The sequence below is a fragment of the Bombyx mandarina genome, chromosome 19 (genome assembly GCF_030267445.1).
Source record: "Bombyx mandarina strain Sakado chromosome 19, ASM3026744v2".
In the NCBI taxonomy this organism is placed as follows: Eukaryota; Metazoa; Arthropoda; class Insecta; order Lepidoptera; family Bombycidae; genus Bombyx; species Bombyx mandarina.
Window position 1 is genome coordinate 9,936,719 of NC_143225.1, and position 14,732 is coordinate 9,951,450.

The 14,732-nt window shown below is 37.3% G+C and overlaps 1 protein-coding gene and 1 long non-coding RNA gene across 6 annotated transcripts in view; one reads left to right on the plus strand and one right to left on the minus strand.

The window, feature by feature from the left end:
• The window catches only part of LOC149500870 (uncharacterized), a 107,176-nt gene extending 97,481 nt beyond the window's left edge, over positions 1–9,695 (minus strand). The window contains exon 1 of the long non-coding RNA XR_016324689.1: positions 9,659–9,695. This is a non-coding gene — a long non-coding RNA (uncharacterized LOC149500870). The remainder of the gene's footprint in view (positions 1–9,658) is intronic.
• SC1 (voltage-dependent cation channel SC1) overlaps positions 1–14,732 on the plus strand; it is a 170,874-nt gene that overhangs the window by 86,240 nt on the left and 69,902 nt on the right. The window lies entirely within an intron of this gene.

Here is a 14,732-nt window from a genome sequence, read left to right on the forward strand (position 1 = left end):
TTCTATTGACGAGAGTCGTGGTTAAAACTGGTGGTAGGACCTCTTGTGAGTCCGCGCGGGTAGGTACCACCGCTCTGCTTATTTCTGCCGTGAAGCAGTAATGCGTTTCGGTCTGAAGGATGGGGCAGCCGTTGTAACTATACTGAGATCTTAGAGCTTATAATTCAAGGTGGGTGGCGCATTTACGTTGTAGATGTCTATGGGCTCCAGTAACCACTTAACACCATGTGGGCTGTGATCTCGGTCATCCATCTAAGAAAAAAAAACCTAATAAGAAAATTGGTACTTGCCATTGCAACTTGCACATCGGCATCACTCGATAAAAAAAGAATACCAAATGGCGATAAAATACACCCAGCCGTCTGAGGATACACTTTTGGAGCAGTGCGAGTGAAAACGCGGCTTAACCCGGCCTGTCTCATGAATGAATCAAGCCGTTGTTTCAGGCCCCTAGTAAATAAATACAAGGTCGAATTCGATAAAGTGTCGACTCGCAATACGTGTCAACGTAACGGCATAACTATTTTGTAAATTTGATTTACCAGGGACCTTATTTGGTTAGATTCGTTGTTTCGTGTTAAATTAGAATTCTATGAAATTGGCATTTGTATCAGAGTGACGAGAAGGCTGTTTGTAATGACATTTATAAGCAAAGCTTGCTAAAAGTTTACGTGCTTTAAGAAGGTTATTTGTAAGCTAGATATAAATACATACATACAGTACTTTATGTCTGTGACAAAAATAATACCGCGAAAATTATGACCTCGTTAAAAGCGGCTGCGTGAAATAATTCATAAAAGAGCTACAGAAATCGTCTAATGCCTTATACTTTTCGATCATCTCCGTCTCTGGAGAATAACCGAGTGATGAAAAAGGGCGGCCACCTGCAGAACTTAACCCACGTTTTACGAAGGAAATTAACGAAAAAGTTAGTGTACGGTCTTTGCGTATCCCTCATATCACAATTTCCAAACACAATCCAGCCAAACACATAGCAACTAATTATATCTTCCGTCTTATAAGAAGAAAATACCCGATAATAAGTTTTTCAACACAAAAAGATAGATTCAGCGCAATGCAGCAATGACAGACAAACAGACAAACATAAATACAAAAGAAAATTAGAGTAACTCGTGATTTCCATTACGAATACCTATACCCCATGTTATAAGCCTTTAAATTTAATCGTAAAACTTATGTTTTTAAATACTTAATGTATTGTTAATACTATGTCTACTATTCCAAAAATAGCAATAACGTATTACAATACACAGGGTTACGTTAAAACACACAAAGAATCAGTCTTACCGGGCAAGTAGTTCAGTCCGATTGAAACAAACAATACTTGGATCAATATTTATTCGGGAAAAGAAGTCCAATATACGAGCCCACAAGCCACATTCTCTTTTATTACGAGATTTATTTCGAGATTCGGCCAATAACAAACAATTAGGCCTATGAAACTTATACGAACTGGTTGTGGAGTTTGTTAGTACAATAAAAATGTAATTGAGACGGTACGCGCAAGCGCTCTTACGGTTATTGCAGTCTTGTAGACCAGATATAAATGTGCAGTGTTGTGGGAAAAATCTAAATCTTTACAAATTTTTAGCACGGTGGTGCATTCTATATTTTTTGAGGTTTCCGCAGGGGCGAATATCGCCAATAGAGAGAGAGAGAGTATTCTTTATTGTACACCAAAAACCAAATAAGAAGTGCGATACATTAAACACAAAAAAGTACAATTGGCGGTCTTATCGCTAAGAGCGATCTCTTCCAGACAACCATCAGGTGGACAAAAATCATTTGGAAACGAGCTACGCACGGTGTACCAATCCAGTGAAATACATATGCATATATGTACACATACATAGGTGAACAAAATAAGGGGCAGGCCGAAGCTAGGTAATGAGAAGTAGACGTACCTGCCAACCCGTCACTGGCTTCTTGCAGGTTGCAGAATCCAAGGAACGTGACTGGTAGGCAACGCGTAATGGCAGCGGTCGCTCTGACGGACGGCTTGACAACACTCCTCTAAATTATTTGTGCTCACAAAAGGGTATTATAATACACGCACAACGATGAGAATGATTGTCCGAAGAGTTCGTAATAGAAAAATAGCAAATAAAAAAAAATGATATGAAAAACAAAACGGCGGGTGCATGTACAATGCTCGCGGTGCGGTCGGCGATAGTCTTCTTATTCTTTTCCTGTTTTTATTTTTTATAACTGGCCATGCGATAGGTTTTATGTCTACTCTCATCAAAAAAAGAACCATAGTGAATAAATACAATTTATTACAGAAAAAGAATAAAATATTATTATGTACACCTGATCAGGCAGTATCCCCTTAGTGATGGTTATGGGGCAACCTGAGAGGGTCGAGCCTGCGCCGCACGCTGCCGACCTTCTAGCCGCGACCGCGGTACGTACTGCGATCCGCGTTGCAGTCGTTGCCGGGCGTACTGTGGAAGAGTAACCTGGTGGGCGATGTATCTTATTCCGATTCGGCGGGTTGGTTCTGACCCAGTGGGGTATTCTGGAACATTGACGGCACCGCCTGGGCTGCCTGACTGGCCATCGTACCACGGAGAACGGCGTCGACAACCGCTTCTACGACACGTCGATTAGGCATCCTCAGTGTGACGCTGCTAGATAGTTGTAGCGTCGACCGCGGGAAATCCCTACTCTGCCCGAGTTGTGACCCCAGATGGAGATTGATCATCGGCTGAGAGAGTGTAAGGGGAGTCCTTTGGTTAGTAGGGCCTTAAAACATCCTTCCTAGGCTCGCGGTCTGCACACAATACCAAGTCAAGACCGCTAAGATCCACAAACTCCGCGAGTCTCCTAGAAACCCTGCCCGAAAAAAAAAACATCCAATTTCCTGCAAATAAGACAAATTGCTATTCTAATTTTAACTTTTAAACAAATTAATTAATTAAAAAAAAATTGTACCGATGGTTTAGTAAAAAATAATTGCAGCTCAAAATAGAAACGATAAAATGTTACACTGTATTACAAAACATAAAGATTGTGCCGAACGAAGGAGACCTGTTTGCGTAAAAAATCCATCCGGCAATTTCTTTTAGGAAGGGCGTGAGAAATGAGCACTCATGAAGAATACTACGTTGCGCCTTTGCCAAAACAGAATAATGTAAACAAATAACATGTCATATTACTACTTATCCGAATTGAAATGACGCTGTATTTGACAAATAAACTGGTGACAACAGACCAAATGCGGACAGCAAAAAACGTTCAGTGTGCTTAGTGCGAATTTTTTAACGTTCTCGATGGCGTAAAAGTTAGCTCATATTTGTATGCAGTGGGATCGTTTACGTACGTTTACCGCTAGGGGCGCTGTTCCAACTGCATACAAAATCGGCTTAACTTTTACGCTATCGAGAACGTTAAGAAACTCGCACTAAGCACACAGTTTTATTTTTGCAGTAGATAAATAGACCAACTCAAAGCCCAGCTATTGGTGTTAAGTAGATACTGTAGACAGGAATGCCGCAATTAGAACCATGACATCAAAGTCTCAACTTTGTTCTATATCGGCTGTCCAGCTCTTCGAATCAGAGCACATGTCCCCTTTGCGACAGAACTTCACTCGCCACATTTAAACAGAAACCTGTAATATATATGTACAATAGCTAGTTCGCGTGAAGTACTTGAGCAAGTTTCTCGATCACACTAAGATAAACGCAAATCCATGATATCGAGAATTTTACACAGAAACTAGCTGACGAAAACCAAAGGGAAAATAATAGTGTTGATATAAAATTTCAGTTCTGGAGATAGGTAAGTGTGAGAATGATATTATGTATAAATACATAATGATATTTCTTTCTGGCACGATTCCAGCTTTACGTAGTTAAGCAGGAAGTGAGCTTAGGTCAAGGACCGTATCTATTATGGATTTCACGACCCCGAAAATTATTAATGTCATCCTCATAATTAATATGTTTGGCTACTGTTAATAATTAATGTGAAAAATTACTTTACTTTAGTACGTAATCTATATGTAAATAGCCACGGACGACAGAGCGAAATACAAATTTCTTCTTTATTTTTGTTGAACGATTTTCCTTTCTTTGTTTTTTATGTACACGGGGCACTCTAGTATCGGTCATATTCTCAAAGTATAATCCATCATATCGATTATAAAAGGATAAATGCAAAGAATCGTTGATGTAGATACGGTAATTTACTTACTGTTCATTTATGGTGCCAAATGTAAAAAAAAACCCTTTTTTTTTTAAATAATTGTCATAATCATTTTACACTCTATCATTGTAAACAAAAGCCCCCCAATAGGCTAAAGACGATCTCGTTACGAATATGTATAATTTAATATTTAGTATGACTATTGCATAATAGTATTGGATATTGGATAATTTTCTATACTTCGTCGTGACTATCACTAAGTGTTTGGAAAACATTTATAATTAAAATAATTGATACTTTAAGAGGACATAAGATGCTATATTTTAGATATTTAGAGACCAATATTCGATGAGTTGAAGTCGAAAAGAATAAAAGTTTACAAAATTAAAATTCATTTTCTTTTTTTTTGTTTTAAGTCATCTTGCATTTATACTGAAATAAATTAAATAAATACGTGACTTTTGATGGCCATTTTCCCAAAGGAATTTCACGGCGACATTAAGATGGAACTGATAACGCGCAAAAGATTTTTTTCTTTTTGAAAGCAACGTCACATAATATAGGTATAGTCGATGGGCTATCGACTTCCGATGAATTCTATTAGGTACTACAATATAAACATTACCTTCATTATTACTGAATATACTCCATGAAACTAGTGAAATTAAGCGTGCATCTTAATAATAAACACTAGTATTTTCTTCAAGGTTCGCGAGTCTTAGACACAATTAAAAATACTTTTGCGGTGTAATGTCCGGATATTTGAATAAAGTGCTTGTCTCTAAAAGTAATTTTAATTACATCATTAAGAACTTTTCAAGACAGTTCATCCTAAGTCACTGTCTAACACAAGTTAATTTATACCAAAAACCAAATCAGAATGTACGTAAAAAAGCGAGGAGTAAGACTCAAAATTTGCGCCTTCACTTTATACCAGTTTTCTGAATCTACCTTCAGAAACGAGTGAATTTAGATATACTAGTAGTCTCTCTGTAGTCGAAATTCGCCTATATTAATTGAAATTATAAGTTTGTAAACTATTATGATTTTATTGTCAAAGGCTATATATTATACTTCTCTAATCACAGTTTTCGCCAAGACCATAATTTTGACAAATATTATTAAAGATAAACAATTAATAATTTTCGCCAAGACCACAATTTTGACAAATATTATTAAAGATAAACAATTAATAATCTATTCTAAATTTGACCACAGATTATAAGTAATAAGAAAAGTTTGACAATAAACAAATAGTATGTATGCGTGAGTGTGTGTCAAATACATGGTAGTGTGTGTAATGTTTTTCCTTATTGATTTAATGTATTTTTATGCATAGCTTACAAAAATATTAACATTCTGCAGTCCTTCTCTATATTCTCTATAAGTGTGGGAAATTCCATACTCCTCGGTCCACGCAATTTTCGTAAAAGGGGTACAAAGTTTTTGCTTCACCTATTATAATAATACTAGAGGTCCCGCAGTAGTCGAAATTCGACTATAATTAATTGGAATTGTAAGTTTGTACACTATTATGATTGTATTTTATACTTCTATAATCACAAATTTCGCCAAGACTACACTATAAAAAATATTAACAAAGACAAACAATATTTAATCTATTCTCAATTTGACAACGACGTCAAGAACAAAAATTTGACAATAAATACCTATAGTATGCATGCGTGTGTGCGTCAAATACATGGTATGTAGTGTGTGTAATGTTTTCTTTATTGATTTAATGTATCTTTTATGCATTATTTTTAAAAAATATTAACATTCTCCACTCCTTTTCTATAATCTCTATAAGTGTGGGAAATTTCATACTCCTCGGTCCGCGCAATTTTCGTGAAAAGGGTACAAAGTTTTTGCTTCACCTATTACAATAATATATAGATAGTAAGTACTTACTTCGTCTAATGACGTATAGGAATCACATGTTAAACATCTAAGTCGTTCATTGCGAGCACAATCACGTCTATGTATGGATGAATAGCGCCCCTTGAGTTTCCACCCACGAGTGCGTGGAAAGGCATGACCTACTTAAGGGAGCTGCTCATTTACTTTCATCTCGATACTCTCGTGTTTTTACAGGATTTTATATGCAAGACCAATTAATTAAATGACTGCTAATAGAGATAGCTGAGATTTGTCAGTCTTGTTACAAAATATGTTTGATTGAACATGTTAATGTAACTTTGTTTTTATCAAATATGCTTTATGAGTTAGGATTATTTCTGTTCTGGTATATTAAATACTTAATGTTTTGTAACTTATTGTATGGCAATTGATAAAGTTAATAGGTTAAATAAACGAAGTACATAGGTACATACATTGTTTTCAATTTTGAAACGATTATTCGTCTTTCACCCTTGCAAATACATATTATAATATATCCCGGGCTGTGCATTGTTAGTTTGGTTGATTTTTTATATTGCCACGTACACTAGTCTTAAATATATATATAAATATATAATTGCCAATAGACGCTTCCGCTATATCTTCCGCTGTATAGCAGATACAGCGTAAACGTCCATTGGAAATTATTTCGAGGCCAGAATAAAAAAGGGTTGCTTTCGTTCTTTCTAAAATTACACGTAGGTACGTTGATATGTATACGTCTCTCAATATTATCACCGCATAGTAACTGCGACAATTATGAGACAGATTACGGAATTACACAAGAAACTTCCTTCCTTTACTAGAAGTTACATAAAGACAATAAATAAAATAAATGCCCGTTGACTTTTGTGAATCAAATGAATCACTTTTGTTTTCCGTTTCACTAAAAGTAAATATAGCAAAAGTTTATCGAACGAATATTTTCATTATTTGTTTTGTATTAATTGCGCTACTATCCCTACCGTTGGACTGAAAAAGTTCACCTTTTCTTGCCGTAAGCCGCGTGGGATGTCGTGACCTACATTCAGCCGCGCTCTCTCATTTAAATCACGCATCTGTTTCAGTATCTCCGTTATTGAAAAGGCACGCAAGAGAGCGCTAAATTTACGGGCCAAAATCTTCTAGTAATTCTACCTTTTTTGTATTAAAAATTTAGTGTTATCGTAGAAATCGCGATTTATTTTTGTATTAAAATAAATTACTCAGTGATATTTTGAGTAAAAGTATTATGAGCCCAGTATTCTACCTGATGACGTGTGACCCCTCCCTACCAATATTGGTAACTATATTCCCACCATCTGTGTATCCATCACATCTTATTTTTAAAACACTTTCCTTTCATAACTGGGAGTGAGTTAACGTTGTAAGGTATTCCAGGTGAAATTAGGATTGCTGAAAAAAAAAAAAAGAATTAGACCTTATCTCAGAATTTCAATAGCCATTTATTTAGAACCAAAATATATTTGGATATTAATATCATCGAAAATATCACGTTAAATCAATAATAAGTATAAAATAATTAATTTTATGAATTAAAGCAACAATTTTAAAATCAACAGTTTGAAGTTATATATTATATTATTATAACACAATGTATGGTAGGTAAACTACATTCATACACTGAAAGCACAATCAATTCAATTCATGCTGAATCATTATGATATTGTATTAACGGTTCTGAAATTCGCCCTCGGTATAACATTGGTTGATAATACCGAAACACGGCTATTGTCCTATTATATTTTACACTTTGAATGAATTATTTTATGTATTAGAGAGAGAGAGAGAGAGAGAGAATACACTTTATTTCACACCAAAACACAATTTACATTTTAAAAAAAAACAGTCAAAAAGCAGATACATTTGTACAATAGGCGGTATTATTACGTATTAGGTATATGAGTTTTACAATATGATTCATCAACATAACGAATCAGAAAGACATGCCATAAATAGTACTTCTGCTACGAATTCGCGCCGCCGTGCCATCTAGTATAGCTTACCCATCAAACGCTTAATTGAAAAACCAAAATTGAAAACTTCATATGTTTATTGACTAAAACGAGATTCATTGACCCACGGCTACACTTATCAAACTTCAATAGCGGGTTAAGTGTCGCCTCCTAAATTGAGATCAACATAACGAATCACAAAGACATGCCATAAAAAGTACTTCTGCTACGAATTCGCGCCGCCCTGGCATCTAGTATAGCTTACCCATCAAACGCTTAATTGAAAAACCAAAATTGAAAACTTCATATGTTTATTGACTAAAACGAGATGCATTGACCCACGGCTACACTTATCAAACTTAAATAGCGGGTTAAGTGTCGCTTCCTAAATTGAGATCAACATAACGAATCAGAAAGACATGCCATAAAAAGTACTTCTGCTATGAATTCGCGCCGCCCTGGCATCTAGTATCGCTTACCCATCTAACGCTTAATTGAAAAACCAAAATTGAAAACTTCATATGTTTATTGACTAAAACGAGATTCATTGACCCACGGCTACACTTATCAAACTTCAATAGCGGGTTAAGTGTCGCCTCCTAAAGTGAGATAATGTATTTAGCCCGAAACATAGCCAATTGCTTAGCCAGTTTAAAGCCTATTGTGTCCTGTGACGTATTCGATAATATGATCGTTAAGTTAAGCTCTTTATCGATTCAACTCGTTGAGTTAAAGGCAAAAATATGGTATCTCCTACATTACGTACTACTCGTACGCACACGAAATTTTCATATACAGTCAAACCTGGATAAGCGAGAGTTCAAGGGAGCACAATCTCATTCTCGCTTATAGAGGTTTCTCACTAACCCGAGTTTCTCGCTAATGCTCCCTCTGAATTTCGATTCGCGATTTTCCGCATTCAAATGCATTCACTATTTTAAGTTTATGACTTTAATGACAGTACTTTAATTTTCCGTTTTTACATGATGCAAAACAGAACTTTCCTTCGCAATTGATTAACGATAAACTGAGTAAGTCCGACAAACAGGACGGTACACAGGCACACGTGTCCATTTGAAAATAATGCGATAAAAGAATACGATAAAATAATAACGTTATTTAGTTCCACGAAATAGAATATGTTCAATATTCACGAGAAAATAATACAAAAACAATGATAAGAAGTTCCACGAAAGTTAAAAATGAGTAATAAAATAGCAGATGTTAAATTTGTAATTTGTTTTGTCATTTGTTCCTCCTAAATAATATAAATAAATAAATAAAGCTCGGCTGTCGCTTATAGAGGTATAGATAGGTAGCAGTCTCACTTACGGAGGTCCATGAGGAAAAAACGACTCTCTCTTACAGAGGTTTCTGTTTCTCGCTAATAGAGGTTTTGGGAGCTTAAAATGACGGGTCCTTGCTATTACTCTCACTTATAGAGTTTTCTTACTTATCCAGTTCTCACTTACCCAGTTTTGACTGTACTAAGTTATTTTTTTATGAATGAGGGATTACTGTTGGCGCGGAGGCCTTTCCAGCTCCACCAAGACAGGTGGGCGAGTAAAGGCCAAGCCAGGAGAGGTGGGATTTGCTAACAGTTGCCCGAGCGGCTTCAAAGGAGATCTAACAACACAAGAGCAGCTGCTTCGCGAATGAATCTACCACCGGGTCGAAATCACGACCCGTTGAGAAGATCCAGGGAGAAACTCAGCGGGTTGATGCATGCGTTAGGTTGCACGTCGAACTCTTTGTCGAGGTTGACAAGTACGGTTACTGGGGTCTCTAAGCCTGCTCGTAGTGCTACAGCTGAAATTTAATGAAGAATCAGATCCGGAAGGACGTGTCTAGAATGTCGACGGTGATTGGCTCCTGCGTGATCAGGATTTGGGGGAGTAGTTAGAAGCGGCGACGGCGATTATCATGACGATCTACTAGGTTTAGAGTGCCATAATAAATGTTAAAAGGAAAAAATAAGTCGTCGCGGTATAAAGGATAAGACGCTTGGTGCACTCGTATCGAGCGACGCGGCTGTACCGGTGTTCAAATCCCGGAAGCACGCCCTAATTTTTCTACAGATATACCTACTTAACACGATTTCACGTTTGATTTCCACGACTAAGGAATAACGTCGCGAAATATAATCATAACCTTAAAAAATTCGAATTTGTGTTCCCACTAGTGGTGGATCGTAAGGTATCTATCATATGCCTACATGGGATGCTCTAGTATTTTTTTTCCAACAAGAAAACCTTCTGACAGCCTCGAGAGACTCATAGCGACGGATAAAGTGGATGAAAACGATCCATGAAAGTCCAAAAAGATGGATTGATCAAGTGTCCGAGCTTCTGGGCACGAGAATGCACTTCACTGTGTAACTACTGTGGGCTACAGATCACAAGAAAAGTCTCAGGCGAGCGCATCATGATGCTCAACAATGAGCAAACGGTTAGAGTGGAAGGAGTGTGCATCGTATAGTAATTACGCACGATTAGGTATCACAACCACTAGATGCGAAAGACCGAAAGACCGAAAGACCGAAAAGTATGGAGTACATATGAAGAGTTCTACACACAAGTTTGGGTAGACACAGGTTGAAGAAGAGAGAGAAAAGAGGTGTCACCATACTATTTCTGCCACCAAGCAGTCAAGCGTTCTAATTTGACGGGCGCAACGCCGTTATAAAATTCTATGATTCTGTTACCACAAATTGGGTGCGGGTGGGTGGTTTACTTACCTAATTCAAAGCACTAAAGAGTCTTGTGTTATCATACGTTTTCTGTGATGCAGAAACGATGACGTTGAGTTTACCAAAGTTGAACGTAACCAAAAATTGATATGCTTGAAATATGGCACTTGAGGCGTCTTCCTAAAAATCCGACGACAGCGTTGCACGTACCAATCTATTTAAAGATTACCTAAAACCGATCAATTAAACCAATTTGTATTTGTTGAGAAAACCGCTTCGTCCCTTAAAACAAGCTAAAACTTGCGTAAACCCAAAAACAAAGCTCACTGCCACTCGAGAATGGGATAATTAGGCGTGTCTTACACTTACTAAGCGGCATATTAAACCAAAACAACACTCAAACAATAACATTTATATTTATTCGTACGTAGTGTAATCAACTCGAAACATGGAGGTTTGTTTGGAACTTATGAGACATTACCCGCGCTGCTACCGGCATATTTAACATGCAGAAAGTCTTGTTCCTCCATAGAAGTTTTAACAAATTTGTAATTGTTCTCCTAAGCACTGAGTTTCATTATTCAGTCGTTTCGGAAATGTATCCGTTTTATTACCAATACTAAACTGAAATGTACTTTAAAAGTATTATAAAGCATTATAGCTATTTGACCTAAACACGTCATTACGGATCCTCCCGATCCATTTACGGTGCTTTTAGGTACGTACCGCAAGCACCGGTCGCCGTCCTCGCCGAACCCGTCGCTTGCGACGAAGGGCTCGACGAGTAAATTAACCCATAGACACAGCCCAGTGAGTTTCTCGCCGGATCTTCTCAGTGGGTCGCGCTTCAGATCCGGTAGTAGATTCTGCGTAGCACTGCTCTTGCTAGGGCCAGTGCTAGCAACACTTCCGGTTTGAGCCCCGTGAGCTCACCTACACCTACACGTCAAGAAGAAGCTGAAATAGCATCTCAAGGCTATCAGCATAGATAAGAAAAAAACAGTAGCCATTACCATAGATTGAAGATGAAAGGATGATTTGAAAAACTTAATCACATCATAGGATGTGTTCTGTAATATATGTACAATTACCGTAGTAAATGGTTATCAGCCAAATAATAGCTTGTAACGTAAATAAAGACAACGATTGCATTCTAACATTCCGCTAAATAAGTATCAATCTAAAAGTTTGAATGACCAATAATGTTTTATGGCGGGCAATATCGGCTGCACGGGTTTCATTTTACACAGTATTTTTATGTTTCCCACCTGTTGTAGTCTATCAACTTTTACGGTAATTTTGTAAATTAAACTACAATATTACGAAACTACCAATTTCGCAGTGGCGCGTGCTCCTGAAATTTTACTCTGCAGTAGTAAAGAAGTGAAAATCAAAACAAAATTCGGGAATCGTCCATTTTCTAAAAAAAGAATACATCAAATAGATTGATATTTTTATTTCGGTATTGTTTACTTAACACACTATTTGTTGTATAAGTATCTTAAGTTATTGCAGACTTATAATATTGGCTTATGACTTATTATAATAATATATATAATATTAGCCTGAATATTATATATATATAACGTGGATGTTCAGTATCAACATCTACGTAATTATATTCAAAATACTGCTATTGCTTCTATTTAGTGTATACATCGGATATTGTTGAACTGTATTTTCAACGAAATGTTCGTATTTTCTGTTAGAGAGCGCATTTGCACATTACAGACCTTTTATCTCTTCGATCAATCATAGTAGCTATATCTACATATAAAAATAGAACAAAAACGGGACATTGAGTGACATAAAATAAATAATTGTTTTATAGCATAAATAATAGAAACTTACAAAACACGCTTTTATAGAAAATCCAAATAAAAAATAGAAAATAAATTTTAATAACTTTGAATTAAAAATAGCGTAAGAAAAAATGATTTTATTGTAGAAAAAGCGTGGGGTGCATGGTATCAGTAGAATTAATATTTTTATAATATCCTGAAAAGCAGCCCCGGTTGTTTACAATAAAATCATTTTTTCTTATTCAATTCAAATTTATATTCTATTTTTTAGTTGAATTTTCTATAAAAGCGTATTTTGTTAGTTTTTTTAAACTATTATTTATTTTTCATTTTTTAGTTGAATTTCATTTTTTTCAAAATGTTTGTTTTCAATTTTTTTTTTAATATTGAATTCTCATAGGTCCTTAATAAGTATACCAAATTTCTAGTTAATCCGACGTTTTAAAGGGAGTCAAAATCATGTTCAAAGATTCCGTTACAAACATACATACATACGTCTGAAGCTAATAAAAGCGTATTAAAAACGGATTTACCACTACCCAGGTCAATAGCCATCCGTCTATAATTTCCGTCTATGTTTCATCGACGCGTAATTTTACATTCAATAAATTTCAATTATGATAATTAAACTCGACACTTTAACGACCTGCGACTTTTGTAACGATGGATATTATTAAGCTCACTTTATGCCGTGTCCCTACGAAAAATATAGATTTTTCATGTATTATAGATAAGAAAAATCATAAGGAAGACGCATGCTTTTTGCAAATTGCAACACAATTATGTTAAATCTGAGACGAAAACTCAATGGAAAGATCAGAACATAGTTTATGTATAGATCCGAACACACACACACAGAACACAGACGAATAACCCACTGAGTCTCTCGCCGGATATCCTCAGTGCGTCGCGATTCCGGTCCGCTAGTATATTCAGCAAAAACCAGCTCTTGCTAGGGCTTTTAAAATAGTGCATAAAAGATACATTAAATCAATAAAGAAAACATTACACACACTACATACCATGTATTTGACGCACACACGCAGGCGTACTAGGTATAGTGTAGTCTTGGTGAAATTTGTGATTATAGAAGTATAAAATACAATCATAATAGTGTACTAACTTACAATTCCAATAATTATAGTCGAATTTCGACTACTACGGGACCTCTAGTTGTTTATTAGTTGCTCAATTGACTGCTTTTAAAGTCACGTGACCAGTCAAGAGGGGATAGCCGGCTGAGACATATTTAAAAGAGAATGCAGGCGGTTTGTCATCAGGCCCATCAGTCTCCTTCCGGCGATAGGCAAACTATACGAACGGCTCCTTCGTAAACGCCTCTGGGACATCGTATCCGCGAATAAAATTCTCATAGACGAGCAGTTTGGATTCCGCGCCAGACACTCGTGCGTCCATCAAGTGCACCGCCTCACGGAGCACATCTTACTAGAGCTGAATAGGCGGAAACCCATTCCGACAGGAGCCCTCTTCTTCGATATAGCGAAGGCGTTCGACAAAGTCTGGCACAACGGTTTGATATACAAACTGTATAACATGGGAGTGGCAGACAGACTCGTGCTCATCATACGAGACTACTTGTCGAACCGTTCGTTCCGATATCGAGTCGAGGGAACGCGTTCCCGGCCCCGTCACGTCACAGCCGGAGTCCCGCAAGGCTCCGCCCTCTCCCCGTTACTATTTAGTTTGTATATCAATGATATACCCCGGTCTCCGGAGACCCATCTGTCGCTCTTCGCCGATGACACCGCCATCTACTACTCGTGTAGGAAGAAGGCGTTGCTTCATCGACGACTTCAGACCGCAGCTACCACCATGGGACAGTGGTTCCGGAAGTGGCGCATCGACATCAACCCCACGAAAAACACAGCGGTGCTCTTCAGAAGGGGTTGCCCTCCGAACACCACGTTGAGCATAGGGATGCTAGGGACGCGCCTAGACGGGAGAGGGCTCCCGTCTAGGCGCGTCGACACCTCCGCCTCCGCCTCCGCCATTCGCCCAATCACGATGTTCGACCAGCCCATACCGTGGGCCCCGAAGGTCAAATATTTAGGCGTCACCCTCGACAGAAGGATGACATTCCACCCCCACATCAAGACGGTACGCGACCGTGCCGCCTTCATTCTAGGACGTCTCTACCCGATGATATGTAGGCGAAGTAAAATGTCCCTTAGAAATAAGGTGACACTCTACAAAACT